Consider the following 26,945-nt stretch of genomic DNA (forward strand, 5'->3'; position numbering starts at 1 on the left):
CCACCACCGAGCAGGTGACAGAAAACCGCATGGGATGAACAGTTGGAGAGACAGGGCTAGTTCCTTCCTTCCAGGAAAACAGTCTCCAGGTGGTGTAGCATGGCGAGGGGAGTGTGGGTTCCTGGGGCCAAAGTGTTCCAACCAGAAGCTGTGTGGCCTCTGGTAAGTTCTTTTCTTCCTTCGCTGTAACCCGGGGCACAGTGATGCTTCATGAGAGCGTAAAGTGCCGTGGCAGTGGGTTCCTTCTTGTTAGTGACTGCTGACCAGAGAGAGGCCTGGTCTCTGTGGCAGAGGGGGTCCCTGGAGGGGCCCAGGACTGGGGTTTTGTCCCTGCTCTGAGCACTTGGGTGCTGGTAACGCCACAGGTTGGTTCTGGTGCTTTCTCCAAAGCTCTGTGGCAGACAGAACCAGGGGCATCACTGGCTTCATGCCTACCAGCTGTGTGACCTGGGCAAATCCCTGTGGGCGCAGAGCTGCCTCCTTACTTGTCAAATACCGATTATTAATAATACCTCCTTCACTTCATTCGTTCATGTGTGTACTCAGCAAACATTGCCTGAAGCAAGGTAGTGCTGCCATCAGATGAAAAGAGATGAAGAGTGGCTAAGGGGTTCCCTGGGGGCGCAGACAGGTAGTCTGCCCCCTCCCGCAAGATTCAGCTCCAGCTCAACCTGAACCACTCCCAGCCCCTGAACCCCACCTGAAGGCCTCTTGGCCGCGGCTCCCTGCTGGTTGAAGCTCAGACGCCCTCTTGTGGCCGCGGCCCCTTCGCACGTCGCCCCGCGCCCGGGGACCGGAATCCCCGACAAGGGGTGGTCAGCTCCGCGGCAGCACTGGACCCTCTACCTGCCCCCGCCCCCCGATTGTACGGAAGTCTGCGGCGCGTCTCAGGCCACACTGCCAGTTGGGGGTGGCCCTGGCCGCCAGCCTGGTGTACTTGCCTGGAGGGAATGCGAGGTGTCAGATGACCCTGCCCGCCCTGCCCCTCCCAGGCCACCCTCGCAGAGGACGCCTGTCCCTGGCAGGACACCCTAGGGCCGTCTGGGCCCAGCATGCCCGCTGGCTCGTGGGCAGGCCCTGGAAACTAGCGGCTGGCGCAAGTGGGCGTTCGGCGGCACTGCTGGCTGCCAGCTGCCAGCCCCCCACCCTACAGGCCCCTGCCTGGCCAGCCCTGGTGCACTCCCGGGATGTCCCCTTCAGGCCCAGCCGCTGCCTCGGGGCTGTGCGCTGCTGGCAGGACCCACAGCCTTCTGAGCTCAAAAAGCGGCTCTGCCCTTTCTTCTTAGGTTCAGGCTAAGGCCGGCTGTGCCTGAGGGGCACAACACCTGAGTAGAGATGAGCAGCCCAGGGGCGCCCTGCTGGCCCGCACCCTGCCCAGACCACAGAGGGTGAAGAGGTCGCTGAGTGGCAGGGGTGTGGGATGGAATTGTGTACATGGTGTGGTGTGTGTTGGTGCGTGTGTGGTGTGTGATGTGTGGTCTGTATCTGTGTATGTGGTGTCTCTGTGTAGTGTATATCCATGTGTGCGGTGTGTCTGTGTATGGTATGTGCGTGCATGTGTGTTTTGTGTGTGTGCTGTGGTGTGTCTGTGTGTGTTCTGTGGTGTGGTGTGCCCTATGTGTAGTATGTGTGGTGTGTGTGTGTGGTATGTCTGTGTGGTGTGTGTACATGTGTGGTGTGTGTTATGTGCATGTGTGTGGCATATAGCTATGTGTGGTATGTGTGGTGTGTGTGTGCGCATGTGTGTTGTGTATGTGCATGTGTGTTGTGTGGTGTATATCTATGTGTGGTATGTGGTGTGTGTGTCTGTGTGTGGTATGTCTGTGTGGTGTGTGTACATGTGTGTTGTGTGTGTTATGTGCGTGTGTGTGGGGTATGTGTGCGTGGCATATAGCTATGTGTGGTATGTGTTGTGTGTGGTGTGTGTGTGCATGTGTGTGTGGTGTGGTGTGGTGTATATGTGTAGTATGTGTGGTGTGTGTGTCTGTGTGTGGTGTGCATGTGCGCATGTGTGTTGTGTGTGTGGTGTGGTGTATATGTGTGGTGTGTGTGTGTGGTGTGTCTGTGTGTATGTATGTTGTGTATGTTGTGTGTGTGGTATGTGTAGTGTGTGTGGTGTGGTGTGTGTGCATGTGTATTGTGTGTGTGTTGTGTGTGTGTGATGTGGTGTATCTGTATGCATTGTGTGTGTGGTGTGGTGTATATCTACGTGTGGTATATGTTGTGTGTGTCTTTGTGTGGTGTGTCTGTGCATGTGTGTTGTGTATGTGTGTGGTGTTTGTGTGGTGTGGTGTATAGCTATGTGTGGTGTGTGTGTGCATGTGTGGTGTGTGTTAGCGTGTGTGTTGTGTGTGTGTTGTGTGCATGTGTGTGGTGTGGTGGCAACACTGGACAGCATGGTATAGGCACCTCCTGAAGTCTAATGCGGAAGGTCCTTAGCAACCTTATGTCCCAGATGAGGAAAGGGTTTGGGGAGGTGGTGTGACTTATCCAAGGTCACACAGTCACCCAAGAAACGGCCCCCAGGATTCAGACCCAAATCTGCTGACTCCCAAACCTGCGTTTGATTTATTGATTTAGATTTGTACAAGTTTCTATACACATCATTATTTTATATTTATTTATGCATTTATAATAAGCCCAACTTGTGTTTAAAATCTCTCTGCTCCCCAGATTCTCAGTGAGGTGAGCAGGCCCAGGCTCAGTGGCCTCAAAGGCAGGTTACAGAGAGCAATGGGGGCCTAACCTGGTCACACTGGAGTTCTGGAAAGATCCCTTTGACAGCCAGTGGGGTGTGCATGTGTGCATGCATGTATGTTTGTGTGTGCATGTATTTGCGTGTATGTGTGTATATGTTTGTGTGAATATATGTGTGTATGCAGGCATGTGTTTGTATATGTTTGTGCATGTGTGTGTTAGTATGTGTTTGTACATTTGTGTGTATATATGGGTATGTGTGTGTTTGTGTGCATGTGTGTGCATATGTGTATATGTGTTGGTTTATATGTGTGTGTATGTGTGTATGTGTATATGTGGGTATGTGTGTATATTGTGTTTATGTATGTGTGTATATGTGGTTGTGTATATGTGTATGTATTGTACATATGCATATGTGTATATGTGTATGTGTGTAGGTGTTTGTATATTTGTGTGTTTGTATATGTGTGTGTATTGGATGCATCTGTGTATGTGTGTGTATATGTGTGTATGTGTATATGTATGTGTGTGTGTGTACGGGTGTGTGTGTATAGCGTATGTGTATGTATGTATATAGCTGTGTGTATAGGTAGCTATATGCGTATGTATATAGCTGTGTGTATAGATTGTGTATTCACATGTATATGTGTGTGGATATGTGTATATGTGTGTAGGTGTATGTGTATAAATGTGTGCGCATGTGGGTGTGGTGTGTGTATGTGTGTGTGTGTGCGCACGCGCTAGCAGGGGATATGCCGAGCAGGGAAACGTGACAAGGACCTGGCAGCAGTCCCAAGGGGCGATGGTTGTGGCCTGGATTCTGGTGGGCTGGGGGTGAGGAGCGGATGGATTCCGAGAGTTGGGAGGGGCTTGGGCAGGACTGGGTGGTGGTTTGGATGTGGGAGGTGGGCAGGAGGAGGCAGCAAGTGTCTGCTGTGGGAACCCGGGTGGTTGATGGGGGCTCATTCTCTGAGGTGGGAGAGAGGAGCAGATCGGGAAGGCAGTGAGTTCAGCCCTGTACCCGACATGTGGGGCAGAGCTCCTGCTTTCTGGGTGTTCTGTGGCCTTCTTTGAGTGACGCCCACACAGGCACATACACACCTACTTCCCCCAGTGCACCTGGGCTATTCCCCAGCTTGGCAGCTGATGGGAAGAGTCAGAAAGGGTCTGGAGGGCAGCGGCTGCATCCTGCTTTGGCCCAAGCTCCACCTTGGCCAGTAAGTCCTGAGCCCCGGCCATTTCCAGGCTGTCCCTGGGCCTGCTGGGAGGAGGAAGACATGGTCACCATTCTATTAGAGGCCTGGCTGTGACAAAGCTCTCTGAGGGACAGGAGCCTGTAGCACTGGACTTGGTGGCCCAAGCCCCCAACCAGTGAACAGACGTGTACCTCAGGTCCCAGCACTGTCTTCCAGCATTTGAGGCAGCCTCATCCTAAAGCCTGGAGTCCCTCCTCATCTCAGCCTTGGGCCCCTCTGGCTGGATCGTAGGGTGCTGGCATCGTCCTCTTGGCAGAAGGCCAATGGAACCCCAAGAGGAGCTCTCTCTGCCCCGTCTTTTCAGCCTCTCTAAGTGTCCCTCCTCCATGCCCACTGCAGAGCAGCCCCCGTCTGATTTGCTGGGTCGTCCTTGTCCCCTTGGAGCCTCCGTTTCCTCACCTGTCCATGGCAGAGCTATAGTGGGGGAAGTCCCCATGATGAGGAAGGGGCACATTCCTCAGAACGGGGGCATCTCTTGTCCTCCTGTTGGGGTCCCTGCCTGCAGTGTGGGGGGCTGCCTATGAGAAGGCTCTGTGGGCCCCTCCCCTGGGGCCCTCCCTGGCAGGCTGCCAGCAGTTCTTCCAGGCTGAATGAGTTATTTTGCAGCGAATGTGGGGGGTGGGTTAATGAGCAGTTGGCTCTGGAGCTGTGATCGGTGCCAGCCCCCAGCTCCCACCCTAGTGCCCATTGGCTCTGGAAATGCCACCGAGCATGGGCCTCCTTCCCCAGGGCTGAGCAGTAAGAGGCAGGCTGGGGGCTGCCCTGGGCCAGGCACCTGCTTCATGCCAGGAGAGGCCCACCGTCCTGTCTCACCTGTCTCCCGTCCTCAGGCCTCCGGGGCAGGAAGGGGCGTGTGGTGGTTCTTCTCACCAGGTCAAGCCAAGCTCCTAGTGGGCCCGCCTGGAGAGTCCCCAGCAAGGCTTTGCGGCCCCTCCGAGGCTGCCCCAGCTCTCTGCCCTGGGCACAGTGTGTTGGTTGTCCAACATTCCTGTGAATTTTTAGCAGCAACAAAAGTTCAGAGCCCTTGCCTGCCACAGCCAGCCGCATTCCAAGAGGTACATGCAGCTGGGGTTCCTGTTTCCATTTAGCACAGGAGGAGCAGGCACAGCCAGTCACACAGCCAGGGGGCGGGGGAGTCCAGGAACCCATCTCCTGTGCGTGCCCGTCTACCATGACGCTCCCTCAAGCCACAAATGTTCCCTCCTCCCTCTCTCTCCCCCCATCCTCCTCCTCTCACTCCTTCCTCTGTGGCCCTCATGCTTGCTCTGTCCCGCTTCTGGTGACCCCAGATCGTTTCCACCCTCTTCCCAGGGTTTCCTCCCCATTGGGCCACGACGTCCACAACAGCAGTGGCACAACAGACCCATCTCAGTCACCCCAGCATCCAGCACAGGGCTGGTCACAGCAGCATCCACAACTGTCCACTGTCCACTGAGGGACCAAGTGAATGAATGCGTGCAGCCCAGTGCGACCCAGAGCTCCCTTCCAAGCAATCTGTTCCTCTGGCTTGCATGCCTCTGGCTGTGGGAAGCTCACTTCCTTATGAAGAATCTGTTTCCACCTTTAGATGGTTCTGTCCATCTGGAAGGCTGGCCTTATGGTGAGCTGGAAGCTGCCCCCCTGGAGCTGCCCACATGAGCCACACAGCAAGACCTGCTGTCTTTCCCCACTGCATCCTTTCATCCAAACTCCACTGCTTTGTGCTCTGGGCTGAGCAGTAGAGATCTGGCTCCTGCCCACTAGCCTGGGTCACCACATCCCAGCCCCTGGCTTCTTTGCTGTTTCCTGTGCACATCATGCTTGATTCCCCACCCAGCACATTTGCACCCTCCGTCTTGGCGGGCCCCTTCTCCTCCATCAAATCTCCGCCCAAATATCTCCTCTCCAGCGGAAGTCAGCCCTTCCCTTATTCTGTTGCGTCCTCCTGTTTCTTTCCTTCACTTGCCAGCTCGGCTTAGCTCATCTTACTTCCTTAATTTGCAGTCTTTATTTCCAGCCGCCACGAGAACAGAAGGTCTCTGGAGTGGGGACCTCATCTTTAACCCTGGAGCCTTCCACAGGGCCTGCTACACAGGCATGAATAACTGTGTGCCCAATGACATCATCCCCATCCCCATCACCATTCTCTTCATAGAGGCGGAAGAGCCATGAAGTGGCTAAAAACCAGGCCTCTGGGCCATACTGTCGGGCTCTGGGGCTGAATCCGGGACTTAACCAGTGTTTCCAAGCAGCCTTGGAGACAGAAGCAGGCAGGGCTGAGAACGCTGATTCCCCACTGCTCGAGAAGCATCTTGATTTTGCCCAGAATTTAGGCTTTTTCTCTCAAATCTTTCTCATTCCCCCATAAACACAGAATCCCTTCAGGATCTGCAGGGGAAAGGAAATTCACATATAATGAACATCTCCTGTGTGCCTGGTGAGTTTGTTTGCTCTTCCTAACAACCCCATGATTGGAGCCCCCGCTTTACACATGAGGAGCCTGAGGTTCCTCAGAGAGGCTGATGCACTTGTTCAAGGACACACAGCTGGGAGAGATGAACCTGGGACTGGACCTCAGTGCCGTACAACCCCAGGATCTTGGGGTTTGGAACTGGAGGAGTTCTGTGGAAGTTGGAGCCAGCATGTTCTGTAGAGCCAGAAACAGGCTTTGGCTGCCCCTGAAGCCTGATCCGAAGGTAGCGAGTTCCTCCACTGGAGGAGAGCAACAACATGCCAAGTCAGCGACCACGAAGCCTGTGAAGTTTCCACGTGTTGGCTCTGTTCCAACAACTTTAGGAGGAGGGAAGCATGCTCAGCCCCGTTTACCCTGAAGAAATGAAGACTGAGAAGTCAGAGGAAGGCTCTGGGACAGAGTGGAATGAATATGCAGTGAAAGTAGTCATTACAGCAGTTCCAATGCGTGCGTCACTGCTTACGTGGGACACCGCCGTGGTGTAGCCAACCCTGGGCTCAGGGTGCTGCAAACAACACTCCACTTAATGTTTACAGCAACCCAAGGAAAGCCGGTGCCATTATTGTCGCCATTCTCCAGATGTAGGAATGGGTTCAGAAAGGTTAAGTAATCTGCCCAAGGTTACACAGCTCGTCAGTGGCAAAAAAATGACAGTCACGTGACTGACTTCAAGCCCCAAGAGAAATCTCCAGCCGATGGGGCTGCTGCTTCTGAGATGAAGCAACCACGAGCCTGTGTCGGGGTCGGGAGCCCCAGTCCTCTTTCTAGGGCCACTTGTGACACCCCCATCCTTGTGGGCCTCAGCAGAAGGGAGAGTATCCCTGGGGATGTCCTCTGGCCATTTCAAGGACAAATTGTAGAAGGCTCTCGGTTTGAGGGGCCATCTTTCCTGTGACCGTCTCTGGCTCTCACAGGTGCAAAGAGTCACCCTCTCAAGAGGGTCTTTAGATCTAGAACCTTCCACACTCCTCTCCCATCTGATCAGCCATACCACTCTGAAAAAGCAATTTGAAGGAAATATTTTAAAATTTGAGAACAGCTTTTGGCACAAAGGTATGCATCACAGCTTTGTGCAGAATAGCAGGAAATAATTTTAAGATTGCGAGCCATGGGATCAGCCTCTTGGAGGAGAAAGAACTTAGAATGAAAGGGAAATGCTCACGAAATCTTACATGTACTGAGCAGGAGACGACAGAGCACCTTCTAAAGCACAGGAGTAAGCAAAGGAACAAAAGGATGTCAGCGAATGTCGAGGATGCTTGGGGTGAGACAGAGCTGGGGACTTTTCCTTTATGTTTTTTCCTTATTGTCATATTTACCAAGTTTATTTAAACAAGCACTACTTTTATAGTGGGTCAACGGGGAGAGAGATAGAGAGACCTTTATTTTATGCAACTAAAAGCAAAACTGCTTCTGGATGCAGACAAGAACCAATTGTGCCACCCTGGCCAGGGTGCAGGCTCTCCCACCGCCAGATCCTGTGAGGCTGACAGATGTTGAATTTCCTAATGCTGCCCTTCTCTGAGGAACACTGGACATTCAGTTAAAAATGTTGTACCTGGGTTGCCAGAAATTCTTTCCAAAGCACTTACAGTCTCACTTCAGGCTTGGCCGTGGGGTGCCTTGGCAGTTCTTTTGCCTGCAACTCTTGCACGTATTTTCCAAAGCACAGAATCGTTTTTAGTGGAAGTACCTTTCCCCTATAGGATCTTCAGCACAAGGGCTGGGGAAAAGTGGGCAGTGGGTGTGGCATTTCAGCTGGCTGATGTCCATATTCACATGAAGGGAGTTCATCTGATCCAGTGGGCTTGACCAGGGAATTTAATTATTATTTGGGTATACCAGGGCTGAGGGCCCTTTCCAAGCCAAACCAAGTCCGCAACGGCCCCTGTGGCCAAGGGAGCCCCGAAGGTCCAGAGACCAAGGAAAGAGCCCAGAGCAGGCCAGGGTAGCCCCTGGTCCTGGGTCTCTTGTGCCCCCAGATGCTGTTTCTCCCCAGCTGGAGCTGGTCGGCTGAGGACCTTCAGGAATCCTCTAGGGGTGCCCAGCACAGCAAGAGAGCATCTCACTCTGGGCGCCTGCATCCTTAATCTTCATGGGGCCATGCCCGTGAGAAGGTGGACGACCCTTCAGCACAGCCGCTGCCTGCCCCAGGGTGGGGGCTGATCCTGAGGGTGGGTCTTTGGAATGGAGCAAGTAGAGGTGAGGAGTGAGGGGGAAGGGGGTGTGCTCTAGCCTGTGCTTCGTGATGAACTCCTAGCCCCATTTGAGGGAGGGGAAAACTGAGGCTTGGTACGAGAGACTTTCCCAAGATCATCCAATTTGCAGCAGAGCCAGAATTATTCCCTAGGGCATGAGGTTTCTCAGGGGGCATCAGGACCCCCAGGTGCTCACTGTGGAAGATTCTTCCAGAGCCTCCTTCTGGTCCTAGATGGGCCCATCATAGAGAAGGAACAGTGAGTCTGCTCTAGGCAGTGTGTACACTGGAAAGAGCATGGGCTCTGGAATCAGATAAACTCAGTTTCTACTGTGTGATCTTGGGTAAGTCACTTAACCTCTCTGAGCCTTCCATTTTCTGTAGCTGGACACCAATACCAACCTCATGGGGTTAGTTTGAAGCAGAGGAGCTTTCCTGGGAATGACAGGGAAAGAGAAGTCATTGACACCAGGGGATACTCAGCCGTTCTCAATGCAGGACAGATGCTCCCAGGCCACACCAGCAGGAGGTGCCCCCTGCTGGGGTCTGGAGGGCAGGACCGGCATGCCTCCTCCCCGAAACCTCTATGCCTGACATTGCCTGGCACGAGGCGGGGGCTTGATGAGTGTCCGCTGGTCAAATGAAGCAAATTTGGCAAGTGGCCAGCCCCATTCCTGGCGTTCTCCCTGCTTTCCTGGCCCTGGAGCCCCTCCTGCTCCGAAGGCTCCGCTCTGCCACAAGTCAGGTCCCTGCCCTGCCCTGTGTGGCTCAGGAGACGTGGACATCCCTGACCCCTGCTTTGCTCCTGGGGGAGGACTCTGCCTGTTTCTCATGGACGCTTACACCGTGCCAGAGGCCGGGCCCCACCTGCACGATCCGGTTCACGCCTCGCAACCCCACAGGGCAAGTGCCGTGAGGATCTTCACTCTACAGGGGTGGCAGCTGAAGCTTTGGAGGAAAGGAGTTGCTGCTGCGGACTGAATTGTGCCCCCGCTGCCCCCACATTCATATATGGAAGCTCTAACCCTCTATGTGACTGTATGTGGGACGCGGTCTTTAGGAGGTAATGAAGGTAAAATAAGGTCATAATCCCACAGGACCGCGGCCTTATAACAAGAAGAAGAGGGACCGGAACTCTCTCTCCATGTGAGTGTACAGGGCAGGCCAGGAGGAGGGCCCGCTCCAGAAACGGTCCCGCGCCAGGCTGCCCAGCCGCCACCACTGGGAGAAATGAGTTTCTGTTGCGAGCTGCCCAGTCTGCAATACCGTGTTGTGGCCGGGGCTGACCATCACTCGCCCGCCCAAAGTCACACAGAGAGGAGCAACCAGGATTCAAGCTCCAGTCTGTTCTTGCGGACTCAGGCCTGTTCATGACCCCACAGTGGGTCTCCTGTGCTAGGGCTGTGCCTCAGTAGCCGGGTCTGTGGAGTGGGTGGCTTTTTTCTGCCCTGCTCCGGGGTCATGAAGCCTGAGTAACCTCTGACTCACCTCAGGCCCGGCAGGCTCCCTGCTGGCCACGGGGCCATTTCTGCTGCAGCAGCGCCCCCTGCTGGCCCAGACCACGTCTGCCTTCTGCCTTGCCCCCCCGCAGTTCGTTCCCCTCCCTCCAGATCTGGCCCTCCAAGCCCTGCCCCTTCCGTGCCATCCCTCAGGTTCTGCAGGGCACTGGCCACTTCTGCACAGCCAGGCCTTCCCACCCTACCCCTGAGATTCACAGAGCAGGGTCCACTCCCTCCCAGGCTTGGCTTCCCAAGGCTGAGAGCCGGGCATTGGCACCCTTCCACAGACCACATGAGTCAGCTCCCTCCCCACCCAACAAGGCCAGTGCTGGCTCTGTCTCAGGCCCCTTTGTTCAGGTCTCTTCTGAATAAAGTCACCAGAGGCTCCAGCTCTGGCCATAATGCCCCAGATGAAGCTTGACAGGAGGAGAACTGGACACAACAGGCCAGGTAGGGATGGGATGCCTCTGGGCCAGGATGCTGCCTTGGGCCTGAGTGGGCAGGGAAGAGGCAAAGATACGCTATCGTGGATCCTAGGCTGGCTACAAGGCTCTCAGATGCCAACCCACCTCCCTCCTGTCCTTTTACACTCCCCGGGCCCCCTGCCCCCTGCAGCCCAGGGCCCCTCACTGCCTCCTCCACCAGCTGCTCACTGAACCCATTGCAGCTCTTGGAGAGGGCAAGCTGAGATTCTGGAGCCAGAAACTCCTGGGTCCTTTTCTACACTAACTCACTTTGTGACTGTCTTCTCTCGGCCTTCGTTTCCTTAACTGTGCAATGGGGGCAGTGCACCCCTCTTGGGTGTGAAGGGCCCAGCAGAGGGCCCAGTGCAAAGCTGGCATCAGTGCAAGTTTGTGCGATGGGCAGATGGGCTGGGGGGTTCAGTAGACTTGACTACAGGGACAGGGACTCTGCTCACCTCCAGGCTGTCTTCCTTGCCTTTCTTTCCTTGAAGGGAGTGGTTCCCTCTGAGTGCCTATGCTAATGAGCTCCCTGCAGCCCCATCTGCGTAAGGAGCTTCTGACTCGGTTTCTCTGGGTCAAGCTCAGGCCATGGAGGCATCTTAAGGGCAGCTTCAGGTGGGAAAAGTAGGTAGGGGTGTGGGGAGGCAGATCCAGTTCCAATCTTGATTTCACCAAGTTCTTATCGTAGAAACTCCTGGAAAACTCTTTTCCATTGTCTGAGCCTCAGTTTCATCTTCTGGAAAATGGAGCAATGACACCCTGTTAAAGGAGCTCCATGAGAAGGTGCAGCTCAGAGTAGGTACCTCGTGCCCACACCCACCACAGTCTGGGTTGCATCTACACTTGCCCTCTCACCTCTCAGTCCCTAACTCCTCTGAGCTGCAGTAGCTCAAAAGCAGCTCAAACTCAGCTTATCTGACCCTCAGCTCCTTACCCCACCCCAGTAACTACCCACCCTCCACTCACTGCACAGACCAGAAACCCAGGTGGGGTTTCCTTGATTCCTTTCTCTCCCTCAACTCCTTCCCTAGTCTCCAGACCCACAGCCCCAGAATATTCCATCCTCACACATTCCTGCTGCCTCCTTCCTTGACTGCCCACTGGACTGGTGCAGGAGCCTGCTGGCAGTTCCCACATTCGTCTAGCTCCTTTCCAACCCTTTCCCCACACTGCAGCTAATGACTTTATTGGGTTCATCGCTGAAAATCCTGCAGGGGCTTCTCAGTGCTTCCAGCAGGAAGAACACATGTCCCTGCTGGAGGTCCTGCATTATCTGGGCCCTATGACGACCCTGTTAGATTTCAGGGCGCCTTCCTCTCACTTGGAGCTCCAGCCATCCTGGACTTCCTTTGCTGACCTGTCCCTCTGTCTGGAATGTCCTTTCCCATCCCACCTCATTGCCTGGTTGCCACTTACTCTCCAAATCTCAGCCCAGGCATAGCATCTCTAGAGAAGCTTGTCCTGAGCCCCGGCAGGGTTGAATGCCTCTGCTGCAAGCTCCTGGCAGTCCGGGGCCTCTTCTTTGGGCCCTTTCTTGGTTATTACTGAACAAACCTTTGGGTGACCCTATGGCAGAGTCTCCCCTGTCCCATAGACCACAAGCTCCCTGAGAACAGGGTTGCTTCTGTGCCTGCTTGCCTTGGCAGCTCCAATTCCTGCAGAGAATTTGGGATGAAACAGATGCTTGATAAATATGGTCATATCCTCCTTGAACCCTTGGGGGCATTCATTCTATGTCCTGAGTTTTGCACAAGATGTTCAGGCTGATTGTTGGTTGGAGAGCTCATGGTGTGGTGGAACGAATCTTAGTCTGGGATTTCTGGGATTCAGGAATTTTGAGTTCTAGCCCTGGTTCTGCTGTGTGACTCTGGGGAAATCACTGCCCCTCTCTGAGTCTGTGTTCTCACCATAACATCATGGGGCTGTATTGTGCAAGATCAGAGCAATCTCTTCCAACCGGATTGGTACAGGAAAATTTCTTGAATAAGACAGGGCCCGGGCCTGTGCAGGGTCTTGAAATAAGGGCAGGATTGAGTGAGGTGGAGAAGGAAAGGCATTCCAGATGGGAGGAACAGTATGAGCAAAGGTGGGAATGAACATAGCCTGTGAATTGCATGTGTGGCTGGACGGAGGGTGGGAGGTGAGGCCCGGGTGAGCAGGAATGGTGGGGAGCAGGGACTGAACTCCTCTTCCCAAAGTCCTCTGGGGCCCCCAGCTGACTAGGATCCCAGTCCCAGCTCTGAGAATGGCTGGTTCAACCTGAAGATGCCTTAATTGCAAGGCCCCTCAATTATCCACCCCGCCCAGCACCTCCTGCCTCTGGCGTGGTGGGTTAATTTCTAGCTCTCCAGAGTTGTCCTGTTAATAGTCTTGTCTTCCTGTAACCGACAGCTCCCTCATCAGATAGCGGCAAGGACGAGTCCTCCAGGGGGGAACCAGAGGCTCCTGCCTGCCGCCCTCTATGGCTAGGGAGATGGCGTCACCACCCAGGAATGCTGCACCCAGGCCCCCTCCCCGTTCCCAGCAGCTTATCTAGTCTGGAATCTTGTGTCTGGCTTTGCCATCTCCTGCCCTGTGCCGCCCCCTGCCACCCTCAGCTCCACACACTGTCCCCTAGAGCTGGCTCCTGTGGGGTTTTGGGTTAAAAGGCTGCCAAGATTGGTTTCTTGGTACCTCGCTGGGCCAGGTCTGGAGCTCTGGCTCCTGGGGGTGAGGCTGGGTGCCGGCATCCTGGCTGAGGGATGGATTGAGAGGCAACAGTTCATGTGCAGGATGCTGCAGGCTGGATTAGCAGGCTAAGACTGGGATGGGTGGGAACTTTTCCTTCCAGAAAGAGCCCAGATCCCTGAAACAGTGGGGGCTACGGGATGGGAAGCAGGGATTTCACCCTGAACAATCAGCCCACCCAGTGGGCCCAGCATCGAAGCAGTGGGGAGAGACTGGGTGGGTGAGATCAGCCAAGTGTGTGCGGCAGGTGCGCTGAGTCCTGGGGTGAGGTTTGCCCCTTGTGGTCACCTAAAATGAAGTGCCCATCAAAGGCAAGACTTCAAAGGCCACCGGTGCCAGAGAACAGGATTAAGGGCAGAAGGAATTCAAGGACTGTTTTTAATGGTACCAGACAGCTTAAAGAAAGGAAATGCAATGAAAAATCCCTAGAGCCTTAGCCCAAGGCATGGACCCAAACTCGAGAACTTTCTGAGGTCTGGAGAAAGAATCTCATCTCTTATCAAGGCAGGGCAGACACGACCAAACATCAGATGCCTACTTTGATCTGGTGGGTTGCTGAGTTACAATATTAGTTGAATTCTCAAACTTTGCAGGGTTTTTACATAAATATCCGGAATTAATCTAGAAGAGGTGAGAGTTGAGAATCAGAATGAGGGTAGACAGGATGGTGCACTCAGAGACCCAGACTTCCAAGCCTTACAGAGTGTCCCATGCTGGCCAAGCTGGCCCTTCTCCCCTCTTAAAGGGGTTGTTCCAGCTCAAGTCAAGACTCCTTGCCTAAGGGTGTTCATTTGCAAGGCAGAAAACAACACTCCCCGCTTGTGCCTCCAGGCTTGTGACTAGATCAGATTCCAGCATGTTCCTGTTGACCAATTATAAAGTCAAACTTGGGAGGAGAAAGTTTACTTACCAACAGAATTGCAAGACTTTACTAACTTGCCTTGGCAAAATCCTGGGCATACCACATGTGGATGGTTTATCAGAAGGAATATCATTTTAGATCTGATGTCAGGAATTAATCCAGAAGAGGTGAGAGTTGAGAATCAGAATGAGGGCAGACAGGATGATGCACTCAGAGACCCAGAGTTCCAAGCCCTACAGAGTGTCCCATGCTGGCCAAGCTGGCCCTTCTCCACTCTTAAAGGGGCTGTTCCAGCTCAAGTCAAGACTCCTTGCCTAAGGGTGTTCATTTGCAAGGAGGAAAACCATAGAAAGTCCCCGGGTTTGGGTCCATGCCTTGAGGTAAGGATCTAGGGATTTTTCATCGCTGTTTTCTTTCTTTAGGCTGTCTGGTGCCATTAAAAACAGACATTTCAACTCACAGTTCTAGAATTCTTTCTGCCCTCAATTCTGTTCTATGGCACCAGTGGCCTTAATTTCTTGATGTCAATGAGGCTGTCTGAACTCTGGATTCAATACGCTGGATTCAATACTCCCAGGAGCTGGGAGAGATTTCTTGATGTAAGAAATTCAGGAGAAAGATGACCTCCTATCCCAAACCCTGACCCTTAAGAGACCCCAGAAGTTACTCCCTTACCCAAGACCTTATACGTTATCATTGAGGAGGGGAGTACCAACTTTTTGAAGGCCCCTGCCCCACCCAAAGGCTGTTCTCTGTGTATTAGGCATGCTGGTGGTAGTTGTCATTGTTAAATAAACCCCTTATATCAATGGAAAATAACTTGAGCCATTACAATAAAAAATGTTCAGACCCTCACCCCACTCAATATGTCATACCAGGCTGGGCACGGTGGATCACGCCTGTAATCCCAACACTTTGGGAGGCTGAAGTGGGGGATCGCTTGAACCCAGGAGGTTGAGAGCAGCCTGGGCAATGTAGGGAGACCCTATCCCTAAAAAAAAAAAAAAAAAAAATAGAATCATAAAAATTAGCCAGGCATGATGGCACGTGCCTGTAGTCCTAGCTACTTGGGAGGCTGAGGCAGGAGGATCACCTGAGCCCAGAAGGTTGAGGCTACAGTGAGCTGTGACTGAGCTACTGCACTCCAGCCTGGGTGACAGAGTGAGACCCTGTCTAAAAAAAAAAAATTCAGCATCCGGATCCCTTGAATGGAGTGGTCAGCCTTGAGGAAACACTATCTAATAATATAATTTAGTTCCTTAAAACTTCTCTTGTTCCTCTCCAAAAGGACCTGTGGCCATATTTCAGAGTAGCAGTGTACTGGCAAAGATCCTAGATCTCTTGAATATTAACCCTGAATTAATGCTAGTTTCTAAAGACCCAGATTACCCAGAGATTTACCAATGAGAGTGGGGGTTTATAGGGATCACATGCTGAATGGAATGTTGATCTGAGTCTGCTTCATGACAGACAGCAGTACTATCAGTGGGTACTTCCCCAGGTTCTCAGTACAGAGTTAGAATAGATACTCTCCGGACTGGCAGATTTACTGCATGGTTCCCTGACCCACAGAGCAAGGACAGGCCAAGAGAAAGCCACTATAGGTTCCCAAATCACATCAAAATAGTAAGTCAAGAGCACTAATGCATATTAAGCAGAAGCACAAAGATTAACATGACTGTGAAAGAAAGATGCAGGGGTTGTGCTTCCAGTTAACTTTCTAGTTTGGCCAGTGTGTAAATTGGATAAGTCTTGAAAAATGAAAATGGATGATTATAATTAATCAGGTGGTGATTCCAATTATAGTTCCACAATGTTCCAAATGCGGTCTCATGATTGGAACAAATTAATGTAGATTTGACACCCAGAAACTATTTTGCCTCCTATATCCTGATCACCAGAGAACATCAGAGCTCTTTATTTTCTCATGGCAGGGACAGAAAACAGCACACCTGCCATCTTGCCTCAGGGCTGAGTCAACTCTCCAACTCTATGCCATAAGTTAGTTCATGGGGATCTTGATCATTTCATCTTTTTATAGGTATCACACTGGTCCAGTACACTGGTGATGTCATGCTGATAGGTCCTAGAGATCATAAAACAGCAGGTACCTTGAAATACAATTGTTTTCCAGAATGAGGGAGGAACAGCCTGTGAAAATACAGGGGTCTCAGTTAAGTCTGGGGACATAATGTCTTAGGAAATTCAGAATATTCCCTTCAAAACGAGGGATAAATGAATGAAGGTTATTGAAATTTGCATCCCTGACCACTAAGAGGCATATCACTGGGTGGGCTGTTCTAGATTTTAGAGGCAACATACACCACATTTGTGTCTGCTACTTCAAACTATTTCCTGAGCAATCGAAAGTTTCTTGCTTTGAATGGGGTCAGAGCTGGCTAAGACTCCAAACCAAGTCCTTAGGGTCCATGAGATTCAACGGTGCTTGAAGAGTCTGTGGCAGACTGCGGTGTTGCACAGAGCCTTTGGCAAGGCAAGATAGGAGAACCGCAGTAAAGGCCCTTCATTTTTGGAGCAAGGCCATGGCTTCTTTGGCAAATAACCATTCACCTTTTGAGAAACAGTTCCTGGCTTGCCCCTTGGCACTGTCAGAGGCTAAGCATCTGACCATAGACTACGAGGTAACCATTTAATCCAAGCTACCTGCTATGTCGTCTGACCCACCTAGCCATTGAACTGAGCATGCCCAGCAACGCCCCTCTCTCAAGTGGAAATGGTATAAATGGGTCTGGCCCCTGGCACATCCTGAAAGCACAGGTACATTGCATGAGCAAGTGGTTCACTCTTCCAGCATGCTGTGGCTTTCTCAGCCTACATTTATGCTCACAGAAATGCCCTATAGCCAACTTACCGAAGAGAAAAAATTCTGAGCCTGGTTTACAAAGGACTCTGCATGGTATGCTGGCACCAGCTGGAAGCAAGACCTTGTGATATTATAACCCCATTTAGAGTATCCCTGAAGGACAGAGTAGGGAAATCCTCACACTGGGTAGTACTTTGAGTGGTATATTTTACTCTCTTGATCTGGAAGAGCAGAAGGCCTAAGTTCTGCAGTGATTCATGGTAAGTGGCTAATGATTTGGACAGATGAACAGGGACTTGGAAGAGACTAGGCTGAAGGATTGGTAAAAAGGAAGCTTGGAAGAGGCATGTGATTGGACTCTTAGAATGGACCCGGCATCATAAGCATGCCTACATCCCATGGGAGCACTCACCAGACGCTCCTAACAACCCTGGAAGGATCTTAATGAACAGATGGACAAGATGTGACCCGCTTTGTGGATGCCAATTAGCCTCTTTTCTCAGGCACCCCAGTATTTGCTCAATGGACTCAATAAACAAGCTGGCCAACAATGTCACCTGGTGGTGGATAGATGACATCAGACTCCTTTCTTCCTGGAAGGGGACTGGGATCTGTCCTCACTGGCATAATCACTTATTCTGGATTTGGATTCGCTTTCCCTGCCTGCCATAATCCATAATTCTTCCAGCAGCATCATCTGCAGGCTCACCAAATTCCTTCTCCACTGTCAGGGTACATTGCATGAGCAATGTAGGGTGTCCCCTACCACATTGCTTTGGGCCAAGAAATTTATTTTACACAGAGAGAAGTACATCATGGACTGAAGCCAATTAGATCCATTGGTCATACTAGGTGCCCCATTGCCCAGAAACAGCTGGACCAATAGGATTACAGAATGACCTAATGACGAACCAATTCCAGAAGCAGATGGAAGAATACAAACCACTGTGAAGCTGCAGTGCCGTTTTACAGGATGCCGTAGACACTCTTAACAAAGCTAGATCCATGGCCAGGGGAGCCAGGAAGCAGAAGCAGGGAGGTGCCTCTCACAGTTCCACCCAATCACTCCTGAAACTTGGGGCTTAGAAGGGCTAGTACCCAAGGAAGGAGCGCTTCTGCTAGGGGATGTAAGTTGAATTCCAATCCAGCTTCCACTGAATTGGAAGTTGAGAATGCCAGCTGGCTATTTAAAACTCCTTATGTTGCTGAGTGAACAAGCAGAGAAGAGGAGTTATGATTTGGCTGGGGTTATTGACTTTGACTCCTAAGAGGAAATCAGCTTTCCCATGCTTAGTGGGAGCAGAGAGTAACCGTATGGAAACTGTTGTAATCTAAAAGTAACTGAAGACCTTTCTAGCTCCAGGTGGGCAGGCCCCGCCCAGTCTCAGATCCATAGGAATAACTGTTTAAGTCATCTTGCCAGGTAAAGGACCCTGCCTGGGACAACAGGAAATTAATAAATGCCAACTATTATGTCATGACCAGTAGCAGAAGGAGATGTAGTATTTCCCTTCATTTTCTTTTTCCTACCTTGTCATGTCTATGTTAGTATATTTTAACCTAGTGCTTCTTAATCTCTAATGTACATGCCAATTATCCGAGGGATCTTGTTAAAATGCAGATTCTGAATTAAGAGGTCTCAGTTGAGGTCTTAGATTCTGCATTTCTACGTAGTCTTTCCTGACCTCTTTATAGAAAGTAGTCCTTCCCAAGCCACTCCTTCTATTTACCCTGCTTCCCCCACCTTCGTGACAGTGATCCTTGAGATTATGTATTCATTTATATATTTGCTCATTTATTGCCTGTCTCTTATACTACATGTAAATTGCATGGGGAAAGAAACCTTGAATTTCTTATTTATCTTCATATTCTCAGCACCTAAGACAGTATGTGGCACATAGTAGGCACTCTGTAAATATTCATGTAGGCTGGGCGCAGTGGCTTATGCCTGTAATCCCAGAACTTTGGGAGCCAAAGAGGCCGGATCTCCTGAGGTCAGGAGTTTGAGATCAGCCTGGCCAACACGGTGAAAGCCCGTCTCTACTAAAAATAAAAAAATTGGCTGGGCGCAGTGGCTCACACCTGTAATCACAGCACTTTGAGAGGCCAAGGCGGGCAGATCACGAGGTCAGGAGATTGAGAACATCCTGGCTAACATGGTGAAACCCCGTCTCTACTAAAAATACAAAAAATTAGCCGGGCGTGGTGGCAGGCGCCAGTAGTCCCAGCTACTTGGGAGGCTGAGGCAGGAGAATGGCATGAACCCAGGAGGTGGAGCTTGCAGTGAGCCGAGATCACGCCATTGCACTCCAGCCTGGGCGACAGAGCGAGACTCTGTCTCAAAAATAAATAAATAAAAAAATAAATAAATAAAAATAAAAATAAAAAAATCAGCTGGGCATGGTGGCGCACTCCTGTTATCCCAGCTACTCGGGAGGGGGAGGCAGGAGAATTGCTTGAACCCGGGAAGCGGAGGTTGCAGTGAGCCAAGATCATGCCACTGCACTCCAGCCTGGGCAACAGAGCAAGGCTCCATCTCAAAATATAAATAAATAAACATATGTGTATATATATATATATATAAATGTAAGTATTTGTGGAATGACTGAATGTGTATAACTCATGCAATCAGTTGTATTTCCATGTATGCCCAGAAACACCCACACATATACATAAGGGCAAACACACATGTGCAGGCACATATAAAATGTAATTAATTAGAAACATATGCACACAAAATAATTGTAGATATTCACAAACACACAAATACACGATGCACATGTGTATACACACACAGATACACAAACTCACGTAAACACATGCCTCTTCCAGGAAACCGATGCCCACATCAGAGTCGAGGTGCCACTGACCACCAATACAGTGACTCAGGCTAGGCCTTTCTTTGCCATTTTCTGATCCCCTGTAGCTGGTGAGAGTTTTCCTCACCAGGGCAGAGAAAGGACTCAGAACGTGGACCCCTCCCTGACCTCCCCAGAAGCAGCTGTGCCGAGCTTCTCCCTCCACCTGTATTGGTGCCCCCGAAGGCAGTGTTGATGGCGCCTGTCCCCCAGTGCTGGCCAAGGGCAGCACGAGTGTACCGCAGGTCTCAGTCTACAGATGGGAAGCCTGAGGCCTTGCCCACCATCACCCAGAAAGGTGGGGGGAGCCCCAGAGTCTCAGAAGTGCTGAGTGGGACTGTTTCCCTCCATGACTCAGGGTCCCGGTGCCTGCTCCTGCGTGCCCCACCCAGGGCCCCCCTACTATACAAAGGGGTGGTGGCTGCTGCCCAGGCCTCAGTCTATTTTGTTTGCAATTATCTGGCCAGTAGGCCAGGAAACTGCAATGAGCAGGTTTTGGCAGACAGAGCCATGTCTCTGCCCAAAGATTCCTGCTCTTGATAATCCCCCAGGAAACCCTGCTGCTTTTCTCCTCCTTGGAGCCCCCTCAGATCCCTGCTCTGAGTTCCCGAGCAGCTCTAACCAGGCCTGACAGGTGTCCTCTATCTGTTGCCAGAGTCCTCTCTGAACCTGCCCAAGGGGGTGGTCAGGGCCTCCTGGTACCCACAGGTGCAGGGAACTCATTGCCTTTCACGGGGCCCAGTTCCTTCAAATCATGGATAGGCCTGCTTTTATTAAGCAACTCCTCTTTCAACTTCTTTTGCTCCAGGACCACCCTTCAGAATTCAGAGACAAAGCCTATGTCTTCCCTGAATCTTCCAGTTCCCCTTGTGACCATCTCCATATCTTTCACTTTATCCAAGGAGGACATTTTTTTTTTTTTTATATGGGGTCTTACTCTGTCACCCAGGTTGGAGTACAGTGGCATGATCATGGCTCACTGCAGCCTCCACCTCCCGGGCTCAATCAATCCTCCCACCTCAGTCTCTCGAGTAGCTGGGACTATAGGTGCACACCACTATGCCTGGCTAATTTTTGTATTTTTTTTGTAGAAATGGGGTCTCATTTTGTTGCCCAGGCTGGTCTCAAACTCCTGGGCTCAAGCAATCCATCCATCTGGCTCCCAAAATGCTGGGATTACAGGCATGAGCCACCGCACCCAGCCCAAGGAAGACATTTTTTTCAAGTTCCCGTTATTCAGCTATTCAGTCACTCACTCACAAGTGCTTGCTGGGTCCCCACTATGTGCTCAGCACTGTGGGGTGAGCAAAACATACTGTGCTGGTAAACAACAGCAAAAAAAATAGTGTGCTTTTCCCCATAGGGCACACATTCTCCTGAGAAAGGCAGGCCAAACGGAATATTAATAAACATGCCTACTACCTCCATGCTTCCTCAGGCTTCAGTAAAAGTAGACATGATTATTCCTATTAAATATATAAGGAAATCGAGGTTCCAAGAAGTCAAAAAACATGTGCAAGTTCACACAGCTGTTATATGTCAGACCTGAGGTTGGAATTTTCTCCTTTCAGTGGTCGACAGGTGAGAGCAGCAACCCAAGGTCAAGCAAGAAAGGCTCTTGGGAAGAGCTAATGAGATGGTCAAGTGCTCTGCAAGTGTAACCAGAATCACCCACCTCACTAGCTTGGGAGTATTGTTTACACACGTCTTAAAATTTTCCAGGTACTTGCTCAAAAATCTACCTGCATACACTTAAGAGATGTCCTATATCTCCTGATCAAAGCCGTTAACTGCCTTTGTCTGAATGAACCCAGGAGATTTCTCTGACCAGAGGAGAGACTCCTGCTCCCAATGCTGAGACTTGAGAAATTCTAGTTCTCATCAGCCTATCAGCGTTTCTGCTTCTATTGCTGCCACATGGGGTCGCTGTTGAAAACATGTTCTGCACAGCTTTGTGAACCTTCGTCTTCTGTTGCAGTGGAGCCAGTGCTCCTGTGATCTCCACAGTTTGGCTCCAAGGTTATAGCTTCCTTAGACTCACATCTGCACCCTTGATGACTGGCCCCCAAAGCAAATTACTGTGCCAGGCCAAGAAGGGCTTCTAGCCTCAGCCATGTGGAAAACCAAAACCAGCCCTCTACTAACATCCCAGCCCCTGAGCTGGGCCAGTGCCTCATTTCAGATCCTCCCTACACTCATGGAGGGCAGGAAGGTATTTAGTGTCTTCTCTGGACAATGGATTATCTCAACCTATAGGAGAGAACACTGAACGTGGAGGATTTTTGGTCACTATGCAACCTTGCCCACCAATGCCTCAGAGACCAGCTCTGCAAACAAAGGGGGAGTGGGAGAAGCCTTTTCCAGGCCACAGTAAGTCCTGTCACATCCTTCTCCAGAACCATAGGGGCCTCCTGGCTCCATCTGGAGAGCTAAGAGAGACACGCTTTCCCCACACTGGTCAAGTGACACTTCCCTGAACAAGGAAGGTTTGTTCCAAGAGGCAGCTTTACTTATACTTCACCAGAGAAATAGCTGGCAGCTTCTGTCATCACTTGCCAACCCTAAATTAAACTCTTCTTTTCCAGGCACTCTGGTATAGAAGCATCTTCCTCCTTCATCCTCACAAACCACCCTGTGAAGAAGAAGCTGTTGTGAGGATTAAATGGAATGATGCGTGATTTGTGGCAGGAAAAGAGTGGCCACTTAAGGAATGATGGGTGCTCCTGTTGTTATTTTCTGGATGGAGTTTGGGCTCCCCTTCAGCACTGAAAACCCATCTTAGGCCTCTTGCTTAAAGATTGCTTGACAACTACTTTCTTGATTCGATGCAACTCCCTCCCTGGCGGGATGAGAAAACAGGCTCTTTAATGCTTCCCCAGGCAAGGCAGAGGTTGCAGTGAACAGAGATCGCACCACCACACTCCAGCCTGGGCAACAGAGCAAGACCCTGTCTCAAACAAACAAACAAACAAACCATGCTTCCTCAAGCTTCAGTTAAAAGGCCTTTGCCCCCTACTCTCCCACCATGGTGCTCACCCTGACCCCTCTAGATATCACCACCAGGTCTGCCTGAGCATCCGGGAGAGGGAAAGCCTGTGGGCAAGATGTATCCAGAGTGGGTAAAAGGGAAATAGCAGAGCAGGCACTCCATTTGGCAGACAGGTGGGCAGGTGGAGCCCCTGGGCCAGGCTGAGCAGAGGCCAGAGAGCTGAGCCCAGCTAGAGAAGGTGAGCAGGCAGTGCCCTGCCTACCTGGCTCCAAAGTCCTCATCCCTGCAAGATCTGAGTTGTGTTTGCAGCACCTCCCCAGATGGACTGCAAGTGGAGGCTGTGATCTGATCTGCCCTGTCATGGCATCACTGATGGGCAGTGACATCCTCGGCTGGAGGGGGCTCATCACGAACAAATGGCCTCCTGACAACAGGCCCTATGTTGGCACGGATGCCTCTGCCCTTCCCCCTTCAAGACCCCAAATGTGAGCTTTTCCAACCAAGGCGGGTGACCTCTGAGTCCAGGGGGTGAAGGAGCAGACACCTCTTGGTTCTCTGAAAAATGTCATTGATGACAAGGGGTAGAGGGAAAGCACCAATTTGCTCTATGGCTTATCCAGATCCGGTTGCCTTCACAGGCCACAGTGCCCTCTCTCCGAGAGGACCATTGAAGTTCCTTCTGGCTCTGACATTCAGTGGCAAAATAACAATGACCAACCTTTGGAGCACTCATCTAATTAAATTCTCCTGAGCTAGTACAAATATTATCCCCAATTTATTGACAAGGAAACTGCAGCTTAGAAAGGATAAGTAGGCCGGGTGCAGTGGCTCACGCCTGTAATCCCAGCACTTTGGGAGGCTGAGGCGGGCGGATCACGAGGTCAGGAGATCGAGACCATCCTGGCTAACACGGTGAAACCCCGTCTCTACTAAAAAATACAAAAAATTAGCCAGGTGTGGTGGTGGGCGCCTGTAATCCCAGCTACTGAGGAGGCTGAGGCAGGAGAATGGCGTGAACCTGGGAGGCAGAGCTTGCAGTGAGCCGAGATTGCGCCACTGCACTCCAGCCTGGGGGACAGAGCAAGACTCCATCTCAAAAAAGAAAAAAAGAAAGGATAAGTAAGTTGCCCAAGGTCACCCAGCTGCTTGGTGGCAAAGCCTGGATTCAAATCGGAGGTTCTCCAACTGCAGAGTCCAGCACACTTAACTCTTCTGCTATGCCATCCGTGCCCCCTTTGGACGGTGTGGAGATTAGTCAGTGCTAGTCTAGGCTGGTCTTTTGCTGATGAGAATGAATTCATCCTCTGTTCTGGTTTTGTGCTCTGTGGCTTTAAGAAAACTTTCTTCTCTTTCTGCTTTAGTTTCTGAAGAAACTGGCCAAGCTGGCTGCGAACCGGCAGCCAAGAGAACTCCGTGGAATATGTCAAGCAGGCTCTTGCCTAAGAACACAGATGTGCATGTGGAGGGGAGAGCCCAGGGAGTAATTAGGGCAATATCTCGAAGGGGGAGACGTGCCTCCTCTCGGGGGAAGACCGTGAGCCCATCTGTCAACAAGCCCTCCTTGACTCCTTCTCTGGGCTGGGCACTGTGGGGGGTAGAGGGATGCAGGAGCACAGAGCTCCCTCCCAGGTCTGAATGCTCTGACATGAAGACACCCCTTCTGCTCTCCTTCCCCAGAAGCCCCAACCGCCATACCCTGGAGCTCAAATCCTGTGAGGAGAGATAAGATTTATACACGTGAAAGTGAAGGAACAATGGGATGATTTGCGCCAAGTGTGTGGTCTATTGGCTCTTTAATAAGCATTGATTGAGCTTTTTCAGAACCAGGACAGGGCTAGACAAGGGAGACCCAGAGATGGAAGGGGCTGAGTCCCCCCTCTTAGCACAGGGCCAGATGGAGGGCGGGCTTGTTAGCCAATCAGGGACAAAAAGAGGAAAGAAGCTTAGAAGCTTCATAGTAGCACGCAATAGGTGCCCAAGCACTTGCTTAAATACTTATTGTGGATTTTTAAATGTTTAGTGTTCTTAAAAATAGAGATGGAGTCTACACTATGTTGCCCTGGCTAGTCTCAAACTCCTGGGCTCAAGCGATCCTCCTGCCTTAGCCTCTCAAGTAACTGGGACTATAGGCATGAGCCACTACACCCAGTTGGATTTCCTTATTTAATCCTCATAAAATTCTATGAGGTGGAGGCCATTACTGCTCCCATTTTATGCATGAGGCAGCCGAGGGTTTGTAACTTGTCTAAGACCCTGCAGCTTGTAAGAGATGGAGGCAGGATAGGAACCCAGGAAACATGGCTTTGAAGGCTAAGTCCTGAGTGCTGGACTCTGGAGAGGGCAGACCTCAGCCCAGGGGCCAAGGAAGACAATTAGAAGAGAGAACGTTTGGGCTGGTCTCAAGGAGGAGTTTATCAAGGAGGGATGAGGGCCAGAGCCATCTGGGCAGAGAGTGTCTGGAGACATGAAGCAAGGAGCATGTTAGGCAATGGGGCATTGCCAGAGGGGACGGGTGTTTATTGTGTGGGTAGTGGGCTGCTGAGACAGTAAGTGGGGATGGATGAGGAAGGGCCCCAAGTGCTTTGTGACTTCATCCTGGAGATAGTGGAGGATGCTTGAGGGGATGGTGGGTGGGTGCTCTGTCCATCCAGGGGAAGATGGCTGTGTGGTCAGGAACGGAGGTGTCAAGGAGGATATGGGCTTTGGCTGGCTAGAACATCCAAGAAAGAGAGAGGAGGAGAAGTGGTGGGAGCAAAGGGGAGGAGGGGGAGGTCCCCGGTCTGGATAGGGGGAGGCATGTGGAAAGGGTTAGGGCCAGGGAGCGCTGGAAAAGTGGGTGGGGTCCAATCATGAGGCTCTTAAATTCCACACTAAGAGTCTGCTCCTGGGCCATCAGCACAGGCTGTATGGACAGGGAAGCCTGGTCAGCTGGGGCTCTGTGGTGCTATGGGCCAGGCACAGTGTGGTTGTAGAGTAAGCAAGACAGACATGGCCCCTGGCCTTCATGGAATTTGCAGTCCAGGAGCCGAGACAGACATGAATCAAGCAGCCTCAGGCACCCATGGCTGACTGCAAACAACCTGGCAGCTGATGGAAAACTCAGGGGCCCCAGGGGAGTGTGAGCTGGTAGGAAGTGCAGAAGCAACTCTAGGCTGGATCTCTTGGGGATGGGGAGAGGGGGAAGGAAAAGCATTCCAGGCAGAGGAACCAGCAAGCGCAAAGCCTCAGAGGCAGCAAGGAATGGAGGCATTGAAAGAAAAGCAAAAAGGCCAGGGAGGCTGGAAGGCAGAGAGCTAGGGGGAGGGAGATGCTGAAGATTTGGGGGTTTGACTGGAGAAGAGTTGGGAGATGGTGAAGGGTTTTAAGCAGGGAAATGACCAAAAGATCTGTGTTGTAGAAAGATCCCTGGCTGCTGTAAGCAGAATGGAATGAGAGGGAAGTATGGCTTTCAGAGACCAGTTAGGCAGCTGCTGCAGACTCTCAGGAGCAGCTGGAGAGCCCCGGCTCAGGTCACAGTGATGGAGTCAGAAGCAGGTGGGTGGCCCACACAGTGCAGGTGCTTGGAAGATGGATTCAGCAGGACTTGGTGACTGGCTGGGGAGGCGGGTGAGAAAGAAGAAGGGGTGGATGGAGGGGCTATCTATGGAGATGGGGGGTCGGGAGGGAGGGGGTCTTTAGAGACAGAATCATGAGATAGTTCTAGCCAGGCTTGGATTGAGGTGCCTGAGAGACGCCTGAGTGCAGGCAGCTGGGTGCCCAGGCCTGGGGCTCAAGAGGCGGGTGTGGGATGAGCTAGGAATTATGAGCTAGAGATGGAAAGTCAGCCATGGGGGAGGCTAGGGAGAGAACATGGGAAGAGAAGAGGGCCCAGGACACAACGTCAATGACTGTTGGAAGGAGGAGCCACCAAGGACACCAAGAAGCTGCTGGTGGAGCAGTGGGGGCATATCAAGTCAGGGAATCCAGAAGGCCCTTGGAGGGTGTGGTCTGCAGGCGTGAGGAGGCTGAAAGCCCAGGCAGGTTGACGACTGGAAAACGCCGGTTGGATTTAGCAAAATGGAGGTCGGGGCCTTGAGGAGGAGCAGGTTGAGTGGAGGGTGGGGAGGGGCAGAGACAGCCT

The sequence above is a fragment of the Nomascus leucogenys genome, chromosome 12 (assembly GCF_006542625.1).
Source record: "Nomascus leucogenys isolate Asia chromosome 12, Asia_NLE_v1, whole genome shotgun sequence".
NCBI lineage: Eukaryota > Metazoa > Chordata > Mammalia > Primates > Hylobatidae > Nomascus > Nomascus leucogenys.